General features: G+C 38.7%; 1 long non-coding RNA gene across 1 annotated transcript in view; it reads right to left on the bottom strand.

Moving 5' to 3' along the window:
* The window catches only part of LOC122628560, a 24,515-nt gene extending 1,915 nt beyond the window's left edge, over positions 1–22,600 (bottom strand). Inside the window, exon 1 of the long non-coding RNA XR_006327073.1 lies at positions 22,573–22,600. This is a non-coding gene — a long non-coding RNA (uncharacterized LOC122628560). The remainder of the gene's footprint in view (positions 1–22,572) is intronic.
* Positions 22,601–23,257: the final 657 nt, after the last annotated feature.

The following is a 23,257-nucleotide window of genomic DNA, read 5'->3' as shown; positions in this document are numbered from 1 at the left end:
TTTGAGAAATCGCAGGTGTGCGGTAACGAGTGAAAAATCTTTCAACGGGGAAAAAGAAAAACTCGATCGAAACGAGAAAAGTCGTGGGATTCCCAAATCATTTCACCGAGCACGGCGAATCGAGCAAGGCAGCCGAGCGATTAAGTACGGCTCGTTTCCGCGTCATGGGAACAACCCACTGGCTGGCACCTCCATTCGCTCTAATTCTAATCACCGTGAAAATTGTTTCTATACCGGTCTCGCCGATTCGACACAGATAATTAGCCGACTGCTCCCGGTTTTAAATGATCCGATCTCTTTCTTTCTGTCTTGCTTTCTTTCTTTTTCAAGTTGAATAGGATTAAAATATCAAAAGTCTCTCGAATCTATCTCGTAAGATTTAATCTTATGATAGAGCACTGTAATACGATTTTGCGAGAAACAGACGAAAGAAAAAAAATAAGAATTTTCACACGTATTAGATTCTCACTTACGCAGATATGTACGAGTGGCAGGGAGGATGAACGAAAAAAGAAAAAGAAAAAGAGAGAGAGAGAGAGAGAGAGAGAGAGAGAGAGAGAGAGAGAGAGAGAGAGGATAGAAGAGACAGATCAGATAGAGTGGCGTACGCTTGTAGCAGGATCTCTCTCGAAAAGAGCAACAAATCCAGTGGCTTTATCGGCCATCGCCGGTGTAATCCTATAGGTGCTTAGCGTGAAATCCCATAATCGATAGTTTGCTTAACCCGACGCCACGTGGCGCCACGTGCGAGGCCCTCCATTAGAGAGCATACCTAACCTAAAATATACACACGGTCGAACGAAGGCGCGCAAAGCCCCGAATACACACCACCAAAAGACCGTATCTCTATGTTAATATGGGAATGTAAAGTCTCACCCCCATTGGCCCATGGGGGAATTCGACACGCTTCGCGCTACGCATCTGCCCTAGCCGTTTTCCCTGTGCGATTTTCGCATACGTTTCCCCGGCTAACAGCTACCGAAGAGAAGTATACCAAAATCGACCTCAAGATCGCATAATTATGTAATTAAGATCATAGAACGATTATTCGGTGCGATCGACGCGAAAGAAATTTATTCGCTCTTGTTTTGCTTCGAAATGTGCGTTAAACGAATGTTCTAGTTGTTTCCGAGTTGTTCCGTTCACCGCCATTTTTAGGAGATATCTCGCGTTCGTCAATGAGAAGAGAATTAAAGAAATCGATGTTTGAATGAAGTTCGATATACAATATCGGACATTGTGTTTCACTGAACGAGCCACGCTTTTTTTCGATAAAGTTAACTCAACAAGATAAGCGCTTGGAAAATCGGTCACTAATCTAAAAGCCAACGGAGAACTCATTTGTCGGCGGCTAGTGTATTTCGAAAGAACCTACAATCGATATGATTACTGAACGACGCTATCTCACTCCCTCTCCCTCTCCCTCTCTCTCTCTCTCTTTCTCTCCCTTTGGATTCAGTTCACGATCTTTAGTTCGTCGTCGATCATGAAAAGCTTGTCCCACGCTCAAACCAACATTAACGATCACCGAGGTCGACCTCACTTCCTTTGATAGCGGCGTCTTAAAGTCTGCGACAGCCAAGCCAGCTGCATCGTCGTACCTTTTTCTTATTCGTTTCTCCCCTTCTATTGTCCATTCGTCTATCTTTCTCTACATACATACATACGGCTTTCATATATATGACTATCTTTTTCTCATCAACCCCCTTCGTTATGCTCCGTATAGGATATTAATTACACGAACTGATAATAAACACTCGCGAGCAACGAGTCCGTTAATTGGCCGATAGGCACTACGTCCGTGAAACGTCGAAAGCTTCTTCCTAGACGATTCTTCATGCAGAAATCGGACTCTCGATTTGATATCGTTTCTATCCGCTCTCATTCCACGGAATCGTGAGTTATGCTTCCGTGGCGTCTACGTTATCATTAAAATATTGATTCCACTTTATGCGAGGAGACCGACGAACGAACTCGCTTAAAATAAAGAAAGAAAAAGAAAGGAAAGAGGGAGAAAGAAAGAGGGAGAGAAAGACAACGTCCCTCTGGTTTTCATGCTTCTTCTCGTTTCTAAATTAGCTTCCATCATTAATTCGTTATCTTTCGCTTTTCTTAGCGAACCGAGAGTCTTTCGAGGGAAGCAGATTTTAATAGAAAAAGTCCTGTTGATAGAACGTTAAGATACCCGTTGAATATTTAAATACAAACGAAATTCAAATACAAGCTCGATGTTAATCAATGATAAATCGTTTTTATGAGCGCAAGTCAGTTTAATTATACGTACAACGATGTTTAATTAAATATACGCTAATTTGCAAGAGTAGCGTGTTTTCAAGGAAACGATCAACGGATAGAAATAATGTTCACGAATTTGATTATAATCTTGAGGATCAGCGATCTCGGTGGATTTCTCAGGAATTGTTCTAGATCTAATCAAGATGGGAACGTGCAATGGACGTCCCTTCCGTCATTTTTTCTCTTATGAAAGTATTCCCTTTCGATTCTACGGACCTTTCTCGATCTCAAAGAAATCTGTCAGAAACGTGGACCGTTCGTGGAATCGAAAATGAGAAACTACTGGGTTCACGACGTAGGAATGAGAAATGCAGACAGGCGAGTCGTAAAGAAGGAACAATGCTCCTCCTTGTTTCGCATTTCTTTACGAGACCCCGATCGCGATGTCGTTTTTGCAATTTTCTCTAGAGACCAGAATTACGACCAAACGAATAAGCGTGAAAAAAGGATACTGGAGGGCATTATTTCCTATGGATTCTAAATAAGACAGAAAATCGATTTTATATCTCATCAAGAGGAAAAATCAAAATATTATTATTTCATGTCATACCGAATAAGTTTCATCATTGGTGCATCATTAAATGGTCTAATTTATTAAAATCCTCTAACTCATTCGACTGAATAGATTAATGAATTATAATAGAAAATTCTTATCATATTTATATATCAAAAATCGTAACGATAAATAATTAATCCGTTGATTTTTCCAATTTCTCATAATTATCAATCTTAAAAGTTTGAACAAAATTTTTTGTAATAGAATTCTAAACTTTTTTTTTCGAATATACGTACTGTAATCAGTCGAATGAAGAAGTTTGCGATTAAAAGAGGAGATAGTTCAGCGTAAAAGGATAGTCGTACCATTTCGATTTAGCGTTCACGTTGGTCGAAGCAAACGTAGCAGAACGACAGATGCAAATTGGAGCTTAAGTCGGCGATACAACGACTCTCTCTCTCTCTCTCTCTAACTCTCTCTTCTCGTTCTCATACTAGTATACGTCGAGCTAACCGGAAACGGAAGCTGCGTTCGCCGTAAGATGAACGACATCCATTCGCGGACCATTCATCCTCGTAATTAGCGTGTTCGTCCCCCGGCCGAGAGCGTTTTCGTGCCACGTAAATACAACGCGCGTGGGACCTATCCGCCCTCGGTAATTTATTCCTAGCACCTCCACCCTAGCCTTATTATTGTATTAAATTCGGCACACTTGAAACCATTTCTACGCTTGAGATTCGATTAATTCGACAAATCTTTAACGAAGCAAATTTGAATTTCGAAGATTCAAGTCAATTCAAAAAATAAAAATGATCTGAAGTAATTTCTATTTTCTACATTTAGATCATGTATTATCTCTAATAGATCATTAATTATTAAATCATTAATTGGCAGTGTACGATAAATTAAATGATCGATTTTTAAAAATGTTCTATTCTAAAAATTGAATTATCATTACATTCTTCATATATTGTTTCATATCTTTTTCTTTAACTCATTGTAGATCATTAATTGTCTAATTGTATAAATTGATTAGTTATCTAATAAATTGAGAAAAGTAGAGCTATCACGAAATGATTCCCTCCGTAAACTTGTTGACTACTAATCAGAATTTTCGCAAAAAAAAAAAAATAGAAAAGAAAAAAGAAAAAACAATGGTGACTTTCGTTCACGAAAAAAAGAGAAAAAGCTATCGGAGGGAAAACGCAGAGATCGAGGCTAGCCCGAAGCTAATAAATTCGCGAGGCTCTGCAGTGCCCCGGGCGGAAGTTTTTTAATCGCGTCGCATGAAGCTCAGCGTAGCAGAGAGCAAGCAGAGAGAGAGAGAGAGAGAGAGGAGAGAGAGGAGAGAGAGGAGAGAGAGGAGAGAGAGGAGAGAGAGGAGAGGAGAGAAGAGAAGAGAAGAGAAGAGAGGGAGAACAAGCGAGGTAACCAACTGTGAGGCACTGCACTCTTGGGATAACCCCTGCACTGGCCTGGAGCGCTTGTCATTTTAAATCACTGCCACCGTGCCAACCACCTCCTCTCCTAGCTCTACCACCCCCTGTCGAATCCCTCTTACCACCCTATTCCGAATATACCTCGCGAAACCTTTTCGATCAAACCTGGAAATTATTTGAATTAAATTTCCTTTTAGTTCATTTTACATCAAGAATATCCAATTTGCCGTTTGATATCTCTAGTTTACGATCTCTATGCAATTTATACTTCTAATTATTTGGTTAGTATTTTTATCAATTAATGCTAAATATTTTCTAAAATAAACGGTCAGTATATATAAATACATTAATCAGTATAAATATCAGAATTGCATTAGGATTGTGTCACTTGTATTACATATTGATATTCCATTATAAATATTGGGCATTCGTTTAAAATACTGATTAAATGTTTAAAAATACTGAATCAATAAATAGCAATCTATAATTTAATTAATATACAAGATAAGTAACTCGATGCAAATTTGTCAAGGTGTCGAACACAGTGGGAGAAAGTTATTCGATGAACAAAATAACTTGGATACTTTTTCTTTGATATTGATTATTTTCTTCGTCGAAAGTAGATTACCTATATCTTCCGGGATATGAAACAAATATATACGGATTTTTCTTACTAGTTTTTTTTTTTTTTTTTTTTATTGAATCAAATATTGCAAAAAACTTCACAAGTTAAAAAACATCTTGTTCCATCGAACTACATTTTATTAAGAAATTAAAAGACATCAGTTCGAAAATAACAAATGCTTCTTTCCCCTTTTTTTATCTTAAAACTCCGCGGAATGACTGATAGTCAGAATCGTCGTTCGCTTAGCATCGGACATCGATTAGCCGCTGTGATTTCCATCTTTCGCGCGAATTCATTTCCCTATTATTTCAGTACGTCGGGCAGGAGATATATGAATTGTTTGATATCAAAAGCGCGGCGTATCCCAACATTAATATCGAAAAAGAGAGAAGGGTGATAATGCGGGTTTATCTATGTGTGTGTGTGTGTGTGTGTGTGTGTGTGTGTGTGTGTGTGTGAACGAGACTGTGTGTCTTGTGAATTGCGTTGAACATCCAGCTCAGCCTCGACGATCTCGAACTCGCCGACACCGATCGTGGGCGTGTCGGTCGCGTGCCAAACATCCATCATCCCTTTAAAGACCTCCGATGCCGTCGAAGAATCGCGAAGAAAGGACTCGTCTGCTTTGAACGCTGTCAAAACGTTGACGAAGTCACGTGCGGCCTTCAAAGGAAGCCTCTCTCTTTCTCTCAGAAAGAAAGAGAGAGAGAGAGAGTTAAAGGGAGGGATGTACCAGGGTTTTACAAATATTACGACAAGTTACGTTGATCGACGAGCATAAAATAGTAAAAAGTTCGACGAAGACTTCATCGTAACGTGATCGAGCTAGATCTTTCGATCGTTGATAGCTTGATAGCTAATACTCAGAATAAATTGATTTCCTATGAAAGTTTGATTTTTCATTCAATCACGAAGGATAATGTATTCCGTTCGTTTGCATTAAAAAGTTTCACGATTCAATGATGTCAGTCTACTCGAAAAGAAACCATACCTACTGACGTATTTTTGTGCTCCAACGATAAGAACGTTCGGTAACACGCACGATCGATCATCGTGATTGAATGGGATTCGAAGAAAAAGCGAAACTTCCTAGAGCAGTTCGAAGTAACTCGCTTAAGGGAAGATTACATAATTCTTCAACGTCCACCCACCGATGGTAACCTGCTGACTTTAGCTCTTTCTTTCCCTCTTTCTCTCTCTCACTCTTTCCTTCCTCCCCTTCTCTCTCTCTCTCTCTCTCTCTCTCTCTCTCTCTCTCTCTCTCTTTCTTTCTAACACACATATATACACAGACCTAACGGTGTTGAAAAAGAAACGTAAAAAGAACCCAAGAGATCCTAAATTTTCTTCCTACGAATCTGCCGAACGTACGTTGTACGTACCTACATACGTTCTCTATCTAATACATACCAACTTCAATCGTTATCGAATTTCTTCATTTCTTTTTTTCGTTTTCCCAATTAATTAACGAACTCCGTAATTACGTTTTATCTTGAGCTTTAATTGGTATCGATATCGTGTCTTTCATGTTTGTAATAAATTTCTTATTGAAGAGAAAATATTACGATTAAGGGTTTGGTGTAGTGGTAATTCGATCGCTTCAAGCTTTGAACTTCGTATTAAGTTTTCAGAGGGATGTAAACGCGCCTGCGGTCGCAAGCAAAAGGGGGATGATGGTTCTGTGATTTTGGGAAGCGAAAGTAACACCAGGAGAACGAAGTCGTTGGGAACATTGCCCACGAATACATCCTACAGTTTTGTGGGGTGATCTTTCGTTCTCTTTCTTTCTTTCCCTTCCTCTTTCTCTCTCTCTCTTTCTCTCTCTCTTTCTCTCTTTCTCTCCGTCTCTCATTCTCGCTCTTTACAACCCCCTCAACGAGAACAAGCTAACTCGACTCGGTCGACTCACCCCTCAAACAAGAATTATATTTGGATTACAAGCATTATCGCCCTGAAATAAACTTGACTTTTATGGCAGCTGAATTGACGGGGGATATTATTCGCTTATTCATTCCACTATATCTTTCCTCCATCCAATCAAAAATCGTGGACACAAAAATTGGGTCAGATTGATGATCCTTTCGCTAAGTTCCAATTCTATTTTTCCTACTACAAACATTGTTTCTCCAGTTCGATAAATATCGTCGACAAAACAACCAAAATTAATAATAAAAGAAAAGAAAAGAGAAAAAATAAAAGAAAAAGACAATTTGAGAATTCTTTTCAGATTACTAACGTATATAAAAAAAAATCTAAAATTTGTATAAATAATGATATATATTATTAAATAATCTTTTTCTTTTTCGATAAACACCAAGATGATTTACTTCCCCTCTCCTCCTCTCTCTCTCCCTCTCTTTCCAGATGAAAAATTAACTTCATAAGGAAGAGATCGGGCGAGCAAAGAGGAGGACGACGACGCCACTGGCCGACGTCTGGCGGCGTGGCTGACAGCCAAATAAAAGACAAATAAATTAAGTTAATACGTTCCACTCTCGACGAGTGTACAATCTTCCCTCTCTTTCTTTCCACCATCTCACTTTCTTTTTCGATCTTCCTCTATCACTCTCTCTCTCTCCCTCTCCCTCTCTTCTTCTCTCTTTCGAAACATTAACGCCTCTACTCGAGAGATGCGTGGTCTTCCTCTTATTTCCTCAACCTCTATTGTTCGATGGAATTTGTAATTTAGATTGATACGAAAGCACGCGTTCCTCTTTATTCTTCGTCGTACTTTCTTACATACATGCTCGATCACCTTCGACCTTCGACTCGAACAAATCATCGACTTCACTTACGACGAAGCGAACGAATTTCGAGAAGTCTTTGAGATTTCGAATCTGCCGCGTTATTTATAGCTCGATTAGTTACTCGATGCCGCTTGTAAACTCGTTAGTTATCTTAGCCGATGGTATTTACTCTTAAAAATCTAGAAAAAAAAACAAAACTCGATGAGACGTATAAAAGATCTATCGTGAAAGTTAGACTCTCGAAAAGTGACTTACTAAAATTAAGAAGTACATAGTAGAAATTCTCTCACATAATGTTATAATAAGAATGAATAGAAAAAAATTATAATATGAAAAATATTACGATTTTTATAATAATTACTGAATGGATAAAAATCGAGATTTAATAAACGTATCATCGACATTGTATTAGCGTCAGGATTTATCGTAAATTTCAAAAATATCGAAGAAAACGAGTATCGAGGACAGCTCGAATGTTTCGCAACTACGAAACGAGCGTAATAATGCAGCCAAGAGGGAAAGCCGCTCTTTGTGGTTTCTTACGAAATTTATGATGATTAAACGTTCGGAGTATGGGCGAGGTGCGACGACTTCATTGGCTTACCCGCATCTATTGTGGCCTCTTCGGACAAATTGGATTACGATTTTACGTTTTATCCTAACGATGTGGACAACCACCGAATAATTATTTGCATCGATGACGAGCGAACTCTTCATGCGATGTGATTACAACATCTTTGTCTGTTGTATAAAAAGTGACAGCTTGATTTTGTGGGAAACGAGTAACTTTTTACGAGCTATTAAAGATAGTGAAGTTTTTTCTCACAATTTAGCAATTTGTTCTGAATTTTTTTTTACATTCTGAAATGTTTTAGTAATCTGCTTTCATTAAACTTGTTAATATATTATATATATATGTGTGTGTATACATATGCATATATATATTTATATATAATTTAAACATGTAAAATTTTAATTAAACTAAAAATAAATTATTTTCTCAAGAAAAGAAAAATAAGAGAAATGATCAAACGAAGTGCGAGGATTTTCAATTCGGGGATCTTCAAAGATACGAAGAGCAGATCGAGGGTGACTGGGATTAATCAAGAAATCCGAAACACGGCTAGTAGTAAATGCTCTTTCTTGGATGATGATAGCACTGGGGAACCGAAAATTAGCCGAGGCGAAGAGAACGCGGAGGAACGTGGTAAGAGGGATACAGAATTAGAAAGGGATAGCTGTAGTTAGTGTGTAGCATCGGTTAGACTATTATCCACAATGACTATGTACTATACTATCTCGAATCGAGTATACCATTGTAATTTCCCTTGATTCTATTAAAGTATGATGGTATCGAAGGTGATAAATAATCTTACGTAATTTAATCGATCCTAGATCGATTGTAATTTGACAAAGAGGATAAAAGAAACGTAAATTGATGTCGATCAATGGACCAATAATAACTATAATTTTTCTTTATGAAACATTAAAAAAGAAATTGTTATCAACGTTAACGAAAAGATATTAGAATTTATCTAAATATTCGCCGATATAAATGATATCTAATTTGAAGAACACATTTCACGTTGTTATCAACAACGAAATTCAACGTTTTCACTGGTGCACACGCACACATACTCGTGAACACTTTTCGACTGTGATCAGCGCTCCCGTTATAGGCGTATCTTCGCTTTGGAAGGGATGAACGTAATTAATTGCCATAGCAACGCCGCGCGGAAGCATCGAACGCCACCCCGACGCGCTTTAACTGAAATATGGCGCTTCGTACGAATTCCTCGTAGTACACAAGACACGATCGTCCCGTAAATTTAGACTCCTTAGTCCAGGCTGTTCCTTATCGATTGTCGAAAATGATTATCGCTATCATTATTATTATTAACGTTTTTTGGCCTTCTTCCAATGTGAAAAGAATTTACTCTTCCTTCAATTTAATTAATAAAAAGAAAGGAAGAAAATCAGATAAGGTTTCTCAAAATTTCGACAAACATTTCTATATCTTTTTCATAATTTTTAATAAATTTATCGTCATTATCTTTTCTAAAGTTTATCGAGGATTCGATTGTAAAAATGGAAGAAGAATATCAAGATGAATATTAACGATTAATCTTTCATCACAAAATGAACCAATTTTATTTGATGATTTCTGTCACGAATAAAACCGAATTAGGTCCATGCAACGAGTTTACGAAAACGGACGCGAAAACGTGAACGACACTTCATTCACAAAATGCCTGCTTCGAGAGTGCACCCCAAGATCTACGATTTTTTGCTGAATCTCGTGTCGGACGACGAGAAAGATTGCAGTAAGATCGATCACGATTCCACTCTCTCTCTCTCTCTCTCTCTCTCTTTCTCTCTCTCTCTCTCTCTCTCTCTCTCTCTCTTCTCTCTCTTTCGCGCGCTCTTTGCCACAGGATTTCATTCCGACACGGACAAAAATCCTCGATTATCGCCCATGTCCCAAGTTTCCTCTCTCACTCTCGTAACAAAGTTCGATGCAAGAAGAAGAATGAAGAGAGAGAGAGAGAGAAAGAGAGAAAAGAGAGAAAGAGAGAAAGAGCATACGGTGAGAAAGGCGAGCGGCTCGTTTTCTTCTTTCGTCCTCTTTTTTCTTCTTCATCCTCCTCCTGTTCTTCCTCTTCTTTACGACGTCAAGCCGAAACGCTTTCTTCCCTTCCCTTCCAGTCCTCTTCTTCAGTCCCTCTCACTCTTTCTCTCTCTTTCTCTCTTTCCCTTTATCTTCTATACATCGTCCCATACAAATACACCTTTACTTATACTATATACGTATAGATGTTACGACGTTATATACGGTTGAGGTACAGAGAAATAACAAGGATGTTCGCCATAATGAAGACCTCAAGGCGCCGCGCCTCGGCGATAATTACAGGGAGCCAACCTTACAACCTTCTAAAGGCTTAAATGTTAAACGTTATACGTTCCAGCACCACTACGGTAGCTTTTATGCCCTCGCAAATGCTTGCTGTATTTTCTCTCTCTCTCTCTTTCTCTCTTTTCCTCTCTGTCTTTCTCATTTCGTCTCTTCCATTCTCTCTATCTCTATCTCTTTTTCTCTCTTTCTCTCTTTCTCTCAAACACACTCGCACGCCACTTTAGACGTTCAACATTCAGGACTCTACGGATTTTCACGGACGCTGAAAGCGCGCAGAATCGCAATATCGTTTCTTTCCCTCCCGCCTCTTCTCTTCCTCCTACTCCTTCATCTCTCTCTCTCTCTCTCTCTCTCACTCTCTCTCGAGCATCCCTATCCCTCTCTCGAACGCGGTACCTTTTATGTCTCGCCTTTACGATTAAAGCGAACGAAGTGGAAACGCAGAGTTTATATTCGTCGAATTACGCGCATAGCGAACGAATTATCTCTGTTGTGCATGTCGTGTGGCGTCGTATGCGTCGACATGGATAAAAAGGATGGGATAAGAACGTATGGAGTAATATAACGTCGTTATACGCTTGTACGCTCTTAATGTGCGTACTGATGAGATTTCCGAATGGAGAGAAACGAGAGGACTACGTATGAGAGATCGAAATTGATTAAATAAGATGCAAATATGAGATAGATATCTATTTGGCTTCGATTCTGATTTTTATAGGATATATCTATTTTCGATAAAAAGAAGATAAATAAAGCAAAAGTACAATACCACGGTACATCGCAGATATAGAATGATACATTTCAAATCAGACAATATCATTTCTTTTGAGGCGAATCGAACAAAGGAATAGTCGGTAAGAGTACGTCGAGATACAAAATTAAAATAAACGGCAGCAAGAAAGATTGCTACTCTTAACCCCCACCCCGTTTCTTCTCTTCTCCACCTTACCCTTTCCAAGACTTTTACGAGCAAACTTTACTGTGGTATTTAAGCGTTTCGCGCGCTTGGACCCGACGATACTTGATGTTTACGGGCGCAAGAACTATTTGCGATACTCTCTGTTTAGCTCTTCTCTACTCCTTTTTCTTCCTCTTCTTTCGCAGGACTATCAACGATACGTTGCTACCGATGCAGTATTCTCTTTAAAAAGAAACAATATAAAAGGAGGAGTAGACAGAGAAAAAAAGAAAAGATACTTGACTTAATATCTTAACGTTAAAAAGAGCTAATGAAGAAGCTTCTTTTTTTAAATGCTTATGCTGTATCATGATTGAACGATAAGTCAAGTAAATCGAGATTAAATTCTCATAAAAATGAAAACGTTAAAATTTCTTTTAAACGAATCTTCTATTAATCACTAATATTAATTAATATCCTTATATGGCGCTTGTGATTAAAATTATTACATCTTCATTTATTTGATAGAATAATATTCAACGAATTCTATATTTGCAACATCTACCATAATAGTATTATCTCAAAATATAATGATAAACTTGTTGTTGAGTTTAATTAAGCGCATTTTAATATTCATTTTGATATTCACGAAGTTCAAACATTTTATTCATTCATTAAAAGCCCGTAAACCTGATTTACCAGATGGTATTATCAATTGGTCCACGTTCTTCGTCGATAATCCACGATAGCTGGCATTCAGATAGAAAGTCGATTCTCTCGTAGCCGGTGAAGATGAAAGCGACTCATCTTGAAGCGTCCGACACCTTGTTAGACGGGCTCGGAGCATGGCACCCCTCGGGGAAACGATCATTTGTTACAAACATCTTTCCATTCTTCGCTTGGACATTCAGCCTACCTTCTATCGTCGCCACCCCCACGAACAACACCACCCCCGTGGATCTTTCTCCTTGCCAGGAAAGAATTCGTTGTATTTAAGGCTAATCGACCTACCTTGCTTCTTCTTTTTCTTTTTCTTCTTCATTTTCTTCTTGGTCTTCTTCTTCTCTTCGCTCCTGCTGTGATTTTAGACCCATCGATGGTCTATGAACTTCAGGAATGTTCGACGATATTCGAATACTTCGTATCATTCGAATCGGTTCAAAGATTACGTTAAGAGGATTATTCCATCTAATTGTCTGTTATTAATTTATGACCATAAATTCGAATTTCGAAGCGTCAAGCAAGTAGAGGTTTATAAATGTTTCATATTAAAGGAACTATTTTTTTATTTCATGAAAGCAAATAATTCGATTATACCTAAAAGATCTATAGCAAGGATATTACTACAAAGTAGCCAGTATTTTCCGTTCTACATATCGTCGAACATTTTCCATTTCTCGTTTCTCGATGGCAAATCATTCGATAAGTTTTATTAATTCAACAAAAAGGATTCTCCGATGGAAAGACATCGCGAATTATCGAGAATCGTCGAAATTCGATTGTCGCGATATCTCCCTTCCCGTCCCGAGAGTTCGATCAACGATCGGCACGAACGATTGTTCCTGGCGATTCCCGATGCAATTTCGACGACGCTCCCGATGCTCATAAAATAATAATTACACCGTCGAAATACCAGCGTCGAAACCATTCGCACGAGCCATTACATCGTTCGAAACTGCCGGCGTTACGAACGAATGATAGAACGAACGAACGAACGAACGATAGAGCGAACGAACTAACTAACTAACGTACTGACTAGAGATCATGATGTACGCAAAAGCTTCGGAACTGTCGCGAGCTTGGAAGGTCCTTTGGATATGCTCGAGTAGAGTGAGATACCAGGCTTACATTTGTGATCGTACGTTCATGGTCGGTTCGTACGGGAGTAACCTCGCGGCGACCAGTGAATCAGTACCCAAGGTGGCCGTAAATCTGCCCCCTGGAGCGCAGGAACACCGCCACGAGAGAGGAAAACGTGGCATCAAGCATAGGCGTAGAATTAGCTTCGCTCTTACTCTTTATTTCTGCATGTATATATTTAGAAGCCGATAGATGGTTACTAGCTTCTTCGATTCACCTCTAATTTCCATAATTTTATATAATTAACGTTACAACCTGTCGTCGAGAAAATGCCTTATTCAGAAAGATGAAAAAAAAGAGAGAGAGAGATCTCTCTTTCTGAGAGATTTCTAAATTCGTAACGTTATAATATTTAAATCATTAAAACCGATACAAAAATAGCGTTATATTTTTTATTCTTAATTTTTATTAATTGTCTACTAATATTGTCAGAATCGCTTATTATCTAAGATACATTTCAAATTCAATTGATATCCCTTCGCTTATATTTAATTTGCACAACATACATACATACGTATTTATATTCATTATTTTTAATAAGTCATAGTTTTACTTATATATTCCAACTTAAAATTATTATAAAATTCATAAGGAGAGAAAGAGAGAGAGAAGTAGAATTTAGAAAGTACGTGATTGCCTCACGGCAAGCCGATGATAAACCATAGAGAAAGACTCCGCCTATGGCACTACCATTTCCTCCCTCCACCCGTTATGTAAAGGCTCATAACGCGCGGCGGACAAGTGTTATGGTATGGCTTATAAGTGAATGCCACCCTCTAATCGGAAAATACGGGCTCGATTGTCGCGAGGGTAGAAATTCTACCGTCCTCAGCCAGCAAGCACCTCACCCTTACGAAGAACTCTCTCTCTCTCTCTCTCTCTCTCTCTCTCTCTCTCTCTCTCTCTCTCGTTTTCTCTCTCATTCATTCTTTTTCACTCCCTCTTTGTGGCTCTCCTTTTTTTTAAAGTACCACGCGATCAACCGTCTCCTACGTCTTTTATGATCGAATTTGTAACTTCGACGAGCTCACACCAGCACATCGTGGTTGTAACCCCTGCCAAAAATCGAGCAACACCCTTCTCCTTGGTACCATGAAATTTCGTGTCCTCTTTATTACTCGGTTTATGAAGGAAATTTTCTAACGTAAAAAAAAGTGCTCTCCTCCTCTCTCTGAGTCTACTCGATTATATCTCGAAAAGTCCCTTTTATGTTCAACGAACGATTAGAATGATATAAATGATATACGTATAATTTTATTATTCTCCTTGTTGATAATGATTTTATTAAAATTCGATTTTATTGTATTAACGATGAATTACGATGAACAAAATGATTTCTTTGATGTTTCAAGAGTTACGATAAATTCGCATTGTATTCTTTATTTCGAGTAGACTGATCCTAAAGTTTCTTATACCGGAAAGGATTCGAACTTTTTTTAGATGTAGAAAACCCCCGACGGAAATTAGTGTCGATATCACAAAGGTGACGCGTTTAGAGAGCTCTGACGACGACTAGGAAAACGTTAACGTGGCAAGCAAAAGGCAGGACTTAACACCCTCGTTCGAAGTACCGGGTAAGCTCGTTGGGGTGATTTGCTAAGCCCGTTAACAAATAGAACGATAGATGGCGACGTTCCAACCCCATACTATATGCGACGTTCTTGTGAAATGCCAGCAACCCCTACGTTTGGCCTCGACGAATTACACGCGGATCAGGAAGCTCCCTCTGAGGGTGGGGGAGGACTATCTCTCTCTCTTTGAGCTTCAACGTATAACGCAGTGGAGGGTTTGACGTACAGGACGATCCTATTACACGAACTTGAGTGACTTGACTATCGCTCGATAAGAATTTTTTTTTCTTTCCCTCATGATCGAGCTTGATCGAAACAATATGAAAATTTGAAAGAAAGAGAGCAAAAGAAACGAAAGTTATTTATTTTTCCTTTCTTTGTAAGTACTTCGAGAAAGTTTAATTATCGAGTATTCTAATCCCGATTTTAATAAATTCAATCATGTTTTGATAATCGCCAAAGAATCCATTTAAAAGAAGACAGCTGACAAACACTGATCCTAATAATTTAATCATTTTTTTATATCCTCGAAGGATTCATTAAAAAAAGAGATATCCGATGCCTTTGAGATCGTAATAATTTATAAGAAACAAAAATAAAAAGTAGCAACTACTCGAGAAGATTCTCACCTTGAAGGAGATCATAAGAGACTACCGATGGTCGGCATTAAATTACAGCTCCGTGGTGTGCAACGTAAACACGAGGCCTTTAATGGCGGCTTTATGAGTAAACGCAAATAGAGCGAGAGCTACGACAGTTTCTCGAGCATCTTCGAACACGCTTTTCACTTCTTACTCTTCTTTTTCTTCGCCTTCGTCTTCGTCTTCGCCTTCATCTTCTTCTTATTCTTATTCTTCTTCTTCTTCTTCTTCTTCTTCTCCTTCTTCCTTTCTCCGATAGTGAGGATAGCAAGAATCGTGTTCTTGAAAAAGTCTCACCTTGTTACCGGTTTCCTCCAAGCTCTCGAGGAGAAGTTAGTCTGTAAGGAGCCAATTACGAGCACGCGATTCTCCAACGAAGACGGCCGAGAACTCTCATCGCGTTTCCGCGAATATTTCATACGCGATGGAATCGGAGGGGAAAAAGAGACTGGAGATGCAAATGAACACGAGAGAGTCCCCTGGAAAATTATTCTCGGTTGTTCGTTCTCTAGTAAACGTGTTTTCAAGTAGGATGAATACATCTACCATATCTATAGTTGTTACATATAGATATATACGACATGTAACATTAAAGATGTCATAATCATTCTTCACCGTTTTGATAACATATTCGATATGGTTTTCACATATAGTTTTCTTTACCGATTACCTTAATTTAGAAAGTAACCAATTCGATAATTCACCATCGATGATAGCGCGAACGATCCGTGAAATTTATTATCGATTATTTTAGTTTTATCGAACCGGTCGGGGACTACGAAATTATTGAAAGTGTGTAACGGTTCGTATTTGCATATTAGATAGTTTAATGTATAAGCCTGCCTCTGTGAAAATTGAAAGGTATGTGTATATATGTAATGTTGCGTATATATTTATGAACGTGCGAACGTTCGAACGAATTTCCAAATCGATCGTTGGCTCCGTAATGCAAATTTCAACGGACGCGAAATAACCCGTAAATTTTTCATTTTTATCGAGTCCCGATTTTTTTTCAAGAAACAACCAATGTGCCACGCGTTATTTGCTCCTGCATGTCACTCGCAGATTAACGAAGGAAAAATTCATCGAATTAACCACATAGGAAAGAGTAGAAAAATTTGAGAATGGAACAATGGGAAATCGCGCACGGAGAAAAACTTTAAAGGTCGTAAACATTTTATTTGTCAGCGTATGTGAGTCTATATTGGTACGGAAGAAGAAGAAAAAAAAAAGGAAAAAGAAAAATACGAAAAACAGAAAAGAAAAACAAACAAAAAAAGGAAAAAAAAAACGAAGAAATATGACAAACGTGTCCAGTGCAGGCACAACTTTTTTCGTAATATTATTTTATACCGACGTTGACGTTAGGCGCTTAAAAATAACGCGGGCTCATTTTGCACCGTGGTGAGCCTTAATAAAAACGAATAGACCGGAAAAATTTATGAATCCTCCGTCGCGTGGCTTCCTGTGGCATCGAGCGTGGAAGCACGAGCGCGCGTTACTTTTCGCGGCCCGATGAAAAAGGAAACACGATTATCGTTAAGTCCCGACACGCCCCGGGCATGCCGACTAAGCGAATTCAACTTGTGGAAATCCCAACAGATTGCCACGGGGTTTGTCGCGCCCTGCCGCCGTCGCCGCTGGCTCCCTTTTCATGGTGGTTTCCTCATAAATAAAAATAACCATCGCGCCCCTCGAGGGCTACGCGATATCGCTTTCGTTTCTCTCTCTCTCTCTCTTTCTCGTACACGGTCTTGGAACTAGGAAATCAAAACGAATCTTTCTTTCTTTCTCTCTCTCTCTCTCCCTCTCTCTCTCTCTTTCTCTCTCTGTCTATCTCTCTCACTTTTTCTCTCTGCCTTTCTCTTTCATTTGCTAGCCTTTCCATCGTTCCGTCTTGTTTATTCCCAATTTCATCCCCTGTTCTACGATCTCGCAAAACATCAGTCCTCGTAAGCATCATCATCGAAATGCGACCACACGTCGGCCATTTCGAAGTTTCTACAACCCCCTGAGAAGTGCTCTACGAGTTTTACCAATCAGTCTTTTCGTTATATTAACTGTTGTCGCTTTTTCCTTATTTATATAACAACGATCAACGATCAACGTTTCATTTAAAAAAAGATATACTTGTACGAGTAAATTGAACAACCCTAAAATATTTAAGTATCCTATATTAGAAATTATCGAGACTTAGAAACAAAAGAAAAAGTAAAAACGAAATATTGATCTTTGATCGGTCGCGATTTGATCTGTAACAAAGTGAGTCTTATTTTTTAGAAAGGAAAATCCATCATGGCATCGTACGAACGCTCGACCGCTACATATGGCGGACATACAGAAGCAAGTCGCGATAACGACGTAGTGTCCCTACAGTGCATCCCGATGCTTGTCGCGTTCTGGTGTTCCGAGAGGGTGGAGACGTCCAGTTATGGGACCCATGAGACTTTGGCCGCGGGCTACGGACGTTCGACCTACGCATTTCTCTCTCTCTCTTCCTCTCTTATACTCTGCTACTACATCCGCCCCCTTCTTTTCTTCACCCCGTTTTACCGCCCTCGCACGCGTTTTTTATCTCTCTTTCTTCTTTTCTCTTTCTCTCTACTTTACTCTTGTTCTTTCACGTGCGAGTATGTAGATATGTATACTATACGTATTACAGAATCTTTGATGGTTGAATCTCCGAATGGTCTTTCGCTCTTTTTGACCAACTTCTCCTACGTTAGATCTCTCTCATCCTACTTTTACGTTCCTCCTTTGGCAGGATAACGCACGAGGATAACATCCCCATGGGAAGTTCCCGATCACGAGCTACCGCGTTCCGCGGTCAACCAGTGATACTTAGAAAAGCCAGGGAATTCAGCAACCTGGCGAAAATATGTTTGGGATTTGTCCGATCTCTCTTTCTCTTTTTCTCTTCTACGACCCTCGTTCGCGACGACACGGCCCAACGAAATCGTTGTAGAATCTGTTTTACGAGCCGGAGAATTGGATCATTTTCCGATGGTCAGCGACTGGACAGAGGGAGAGAATATAGTGGTTGCCTGGGTGAAAGAAGTTTAGGAAATTCGATCGATCGTGAATGCAAACGTGAAATGTTTCTAGACCACTCGAAAAATCGAAAATATGTAAAGTAGATATCTATTCTGTCACAAATATCATCAGTGAAATTTATATAATTATTATCTTGAAAATGATCGCGTTTAGTTTGACATGTACATTTCTATTTTCTCAAATTTAATATTCCTATAAATATATGTACATATATTAAAGTAATATTAACAGAAAAATTTCTCTAATACGATTGTAGATATTGTTTTAAAATAAGACATCAAACTTAATTTATTAATCGAAAAAATAAACTTGTAAGAATTCCACACGTTATTATTGTTCCTTATTACAGAAAATATCGTTTCGTGCTTGTACTAAAGAAATTTTCATGGAAATAATTTTCGAGTGGTAGAGTCATTTTCGAAAATGCTACACGTGTTAACAAAACGATGAGGATCTCTCCCACGTCCTATTAGTACTACCAATGACTGAGCGAGCGATAGGAAAAAAGAAAAGGAAAATAACATAGTAATTCAACGGTAAAGCGCAGGCGTCTCACGCAAGGTACAAGCGAATGACACGAGAGCCTTGGGCTATAATGATGATGAGGTTTGCGCGAGTTAGAAATACTTAAACGCACGTTCTAGTAGTTATTAGAAACGCGAAAAAATCTCGCGAAATTCATAAAACAGCGACGCGACTTCGACGAACTCGACGATCACGAATCTTCGAAAATTCCAACGTTCTCACGGATTCTCAAAAAGACGAGAAAAAGCTGGAAGCGAGAGAAAGAAATAGAGAGAGGGAGAGAGAGAGAGAGAGAGAGAGAGAGAGAGAGAGAGAGAGAGGAGGAAAGGGATTGAACGCTGCCACGTCCCTTTTTGGAAGTCCATTGATTCGCGTATCATCGTAATTTCACGGCGCGTTACCTACGTGAAATAACTCGAGGGAGTCCGCCACCAGCAACGAGCAAGTTCGCAGCAAGCGAGGCCTTTCTACGTCGTTTCTACCTTCGGCTTTAAACAAGCCACGAAATTGGTTTACTTTTGAGCTTGAGAATCACCCCTCTTCTTCACTGAGGAAAGCTGACTGTCCTCTTCTTTCTCTTTTCGCCGAGAGAAGGGATGAGAAGGTGGGAGAGAAAGAGAGAGAGAGAGAAAGATAGAAAGAAAAAGAAGGATGAAAACTCGAATTACGCCACCCTCAGAGTCAGGCAAAAAAGCATCGTGCCTAATTTCGTACATTTTCCCTCTTCCTCCAACTCCCTCTTCTCTCTCTTCCTCGTTCTCCTCCTCTAACTCCCTCTTCGGAACCATCGACCATCCCCCTTTTTTCCGCCATCGACATCGCGCGCCCGTCCCACGGGCTTCCATCCGGGAATTAGCCTTTTAAATTGGCTCGCCTACACCAACGACGTACCACTACTCTGTAGAATCACGTTTACGTCGACCTGGACGGGGATGAAGCGTCCATGCATTTCCGTTGAGATGAACTTAAACGCGCCCATCCACCTCGTTCCCCGGTACTTCGTGGCTTCTTTTCGGTACCGAGGTAATTTAATGTCTTCCCTTTTATGCTTTCTCTTTTTATACTATTTTTATACTTTATATTGAAGTATCAACTCGCTTGGAGCGAAAAAAAGAAAAATAATCAAAATTATGTCCTTTTCCCTTTGATTATTATAAAGGTTGGAAAAAAAGGGTCCTGAAATGATAACTTTATTTTCATAATTCTTAGAATTTTTATAATTGCAAGTAGAAATTTAAGAGAAGACATTACATGACACGTTTCAAATTAAAAGTATAACGATGAATAGTGTCGTGTTATCAAAGACCACCATCCATTCCGGTTGGTCTTTGAGTAAAGAGATAGCTTTCGGAACTACCACCCTCTAATTCGTGGTAACTTCGTGAACGATCTGGAGGGCTCGAAAGAGCCACTCGACTTCCCCATTTCCTCGACAAACGAACACCGTCACGAGTTGCACCTCGTAACAATGGCTTATCATCGCTCTTCGACGACAATGCTAGTCCATTTTGATGCTCACGATCGACCGGAAGTCGAAGCTAATGTGTTTGATCAGGACGCGACCCGAGGCCGATTCAAAGAGTATTCTCCTAGCTGAGATCGTTGAGGCTCGTTAGCAAGAATTCGATATCCGCTTTGTCACTTTTCTCTATTTCTCACAATCATATGTCCTCGATAATACTCAAAATGATTTTCTACAATGATACGCTGAATTTCTTCGAGGAAAAAAAAAATATAACGATTTTAAAGGACGTATAAAAGATGAGTCACACGACACGATCTCAATTAATTTTTTGACGGGAAAGTTTACGTTTAAACTTAAGAAAATATTTCAATCGATTTCTCAAACGTATCTAATAAAAATTGAGCGTTCTCTTAATGAATCAATACTAAAGAACAAAACTTAAAAATTTTCTACAAAAGGCGCGAGTATATATGTAATTATATTCTACACAAAGGCGCGAATATATAAGTACTGCGAATATATAATTAATCATCTAGTATAGCTTGAAAATACAATCAATAACGATAAGAAAAATTGAAACTGTTCTACAAACAATGGAAACACGTGATAACGTTCTATTATATTTTCCACTCTCTATAAGATAGATTATTTATAAACACTACATTCATACGTCCTTGTACGAAGGTTGATCACTTTTTCATCACTATCAACATTGAAAAATCACCGATATTTTCTTTCTCGAATACATACAAAAGTACTATTTCGGTTCGGCGTAACAATGAAACCGAGGATCGTTCGAGCATTATTCTTTATACCATGTAACTTCCCATGCCACTGTCTTTACCTCACTCATGGGGAAAGTAGGTTGGTCGTACATCATAGCTGTGGTATTGCACAAAAGTTGACTCCACCTTCTAACCTCTTTCCTCTTTTCTCTCGCATCCCTATTATCTCTCTTTCTCTCTTATTTCACATTCTCTCTTTCTTTTATTCTTTCACTCTTTCTCTTTTTCTCTTACACATTTTATCTCGAGAATTTCCCATACGACCGTTCTTCTCCAACTCGTTGGAGTAGCTACATTCAATGTCCCGGCCATATCTCAGTTGGCCGAGACACTTTAATGAAAAATCATACTGCGAATGCACGTTCCGCTGGGTATAGCTCGATATTTCAAGGAAAATGAGATTTTAGACGGGAATAAATAAGAACTCGGGAACGGGAAGTATGGCGCCTATGGCGAGTCAACGGACTATCCTGCTTTTCTAGACAAATGGAATGTTATATATATATATATATATATATATATATATATACACATATATATACACACACACATGTAGAAATGTACGTACCTATATTTGTATGTATGTATGTATACATATGTAACTCACTTCTGCCATCACGATCGTTTTCCACTCGACGTTATTCGAGCTCGGTTAAACTGCCAGAGCGAAACGCAATGCCGAAAGCATAATTAATCCTTACGCGCATGAGGACTACTGTATCTCGTACTATTCTAATAGTCATTAGAACCGGTATTGAACCTATCCATATCATTTCGTTATTAAAATTCCGCAAGGCGAACTCCTGAGATAAGTGATTGTTAACTTATAAGAGATATGTATATTTATACATCGGTATAAATCAAGCACTCGCATGGTTCATTTCTAATATCACGAGATCTCTTCCGCATTGATCGAAGTACCTGCTCGTATATAATAAACCTATATACTTATATACTACGCAATATATTTATATACGTACGGAAATATATATATATATATATGTAGTTATGAGATAAATACGAAATTGAAATTAAAAGAAATAAATGGATTAATGTAAGTTCATTATTATATAAAAAAAAAAACGAGACTTATATTAAATTACGCTTATATATTACGAGATAGATTCGAGCACTTAATAATAATGTCGCTTATATCTATAACTAAGAAGTATTACGATCTAAATATAATCGTCGCAAAATTTAAATAGTAATAAAATTAATCTTAAAATTGAGCAGAAATTAAACTAGAGAACTTACGTGTATGACCGACCTGTACGGAGCGTCGAAGGAGACTGAATATGATCTCATCTATTCTCGAAGGTTATTTGGTTTTTCTTTATCCTTGAGAATGTTTTTCTAAGATCACGTCATCGCGCGATCGATACAAAGATTACCGAAACTCGGTTTATTTACATCGTATATACATACTTGGAAATTGTAATATTGTATAATCCTCACGCTTTATACACACATACATATATGAATCATAAAAGAAAAACAAAATGTAAATAGCTACGGTGAACATCAGAGATCATAACAATGAAATTAAGAAATGCACGTCCGACCTTCGCCGACCTTACTCGGCGACCGAGTCTTTCTCGATCGAAAAAAATATACGCCGCATCCATCGTCGTACTAACGTCTCTGCCCTTTTTTTTTCCCTTCGCCTCATTACCATTGTTATTACCGTCGGCGTACCGCATACCATAGAATAGACGACGCGTCGTTTTCCAATTTTCTCCGGGCGCCCTTCCCAAGGAGAAATTCCTCGAATGGAAGGAGAAAGAAAAAAAGAAAGAAAGAAAAAAAAATTAGCTTATCGCCGACGATAATCCCGAATCTCGTGGGAGACGAAAAGAGGATAGATCGTCTATGTTAGGATAGGCATGAGTTCGCGGATTAGGGAACATATTTCGTAATCCGTAGCGTATGCGGAAGATAG

Source organism: Vespula pensylvanica, chromosome 4, assembly GCF_014466175.1.
Source record: "Vespula pensylvanica isolate Volc-1 chromosome 4, ASM1446617v1, whole genome shotgun sequence".
NCBI lineage: Eukaryota > Metazoa > Arthropoda > Insecta > Hymenoptera > Vespidae > Vespula > Vespula pensylvanica.
Note: the sequence above shows the minus strand (reverse complement) of the source record. Positions and strands in the feature narration are given on the sequence as shown.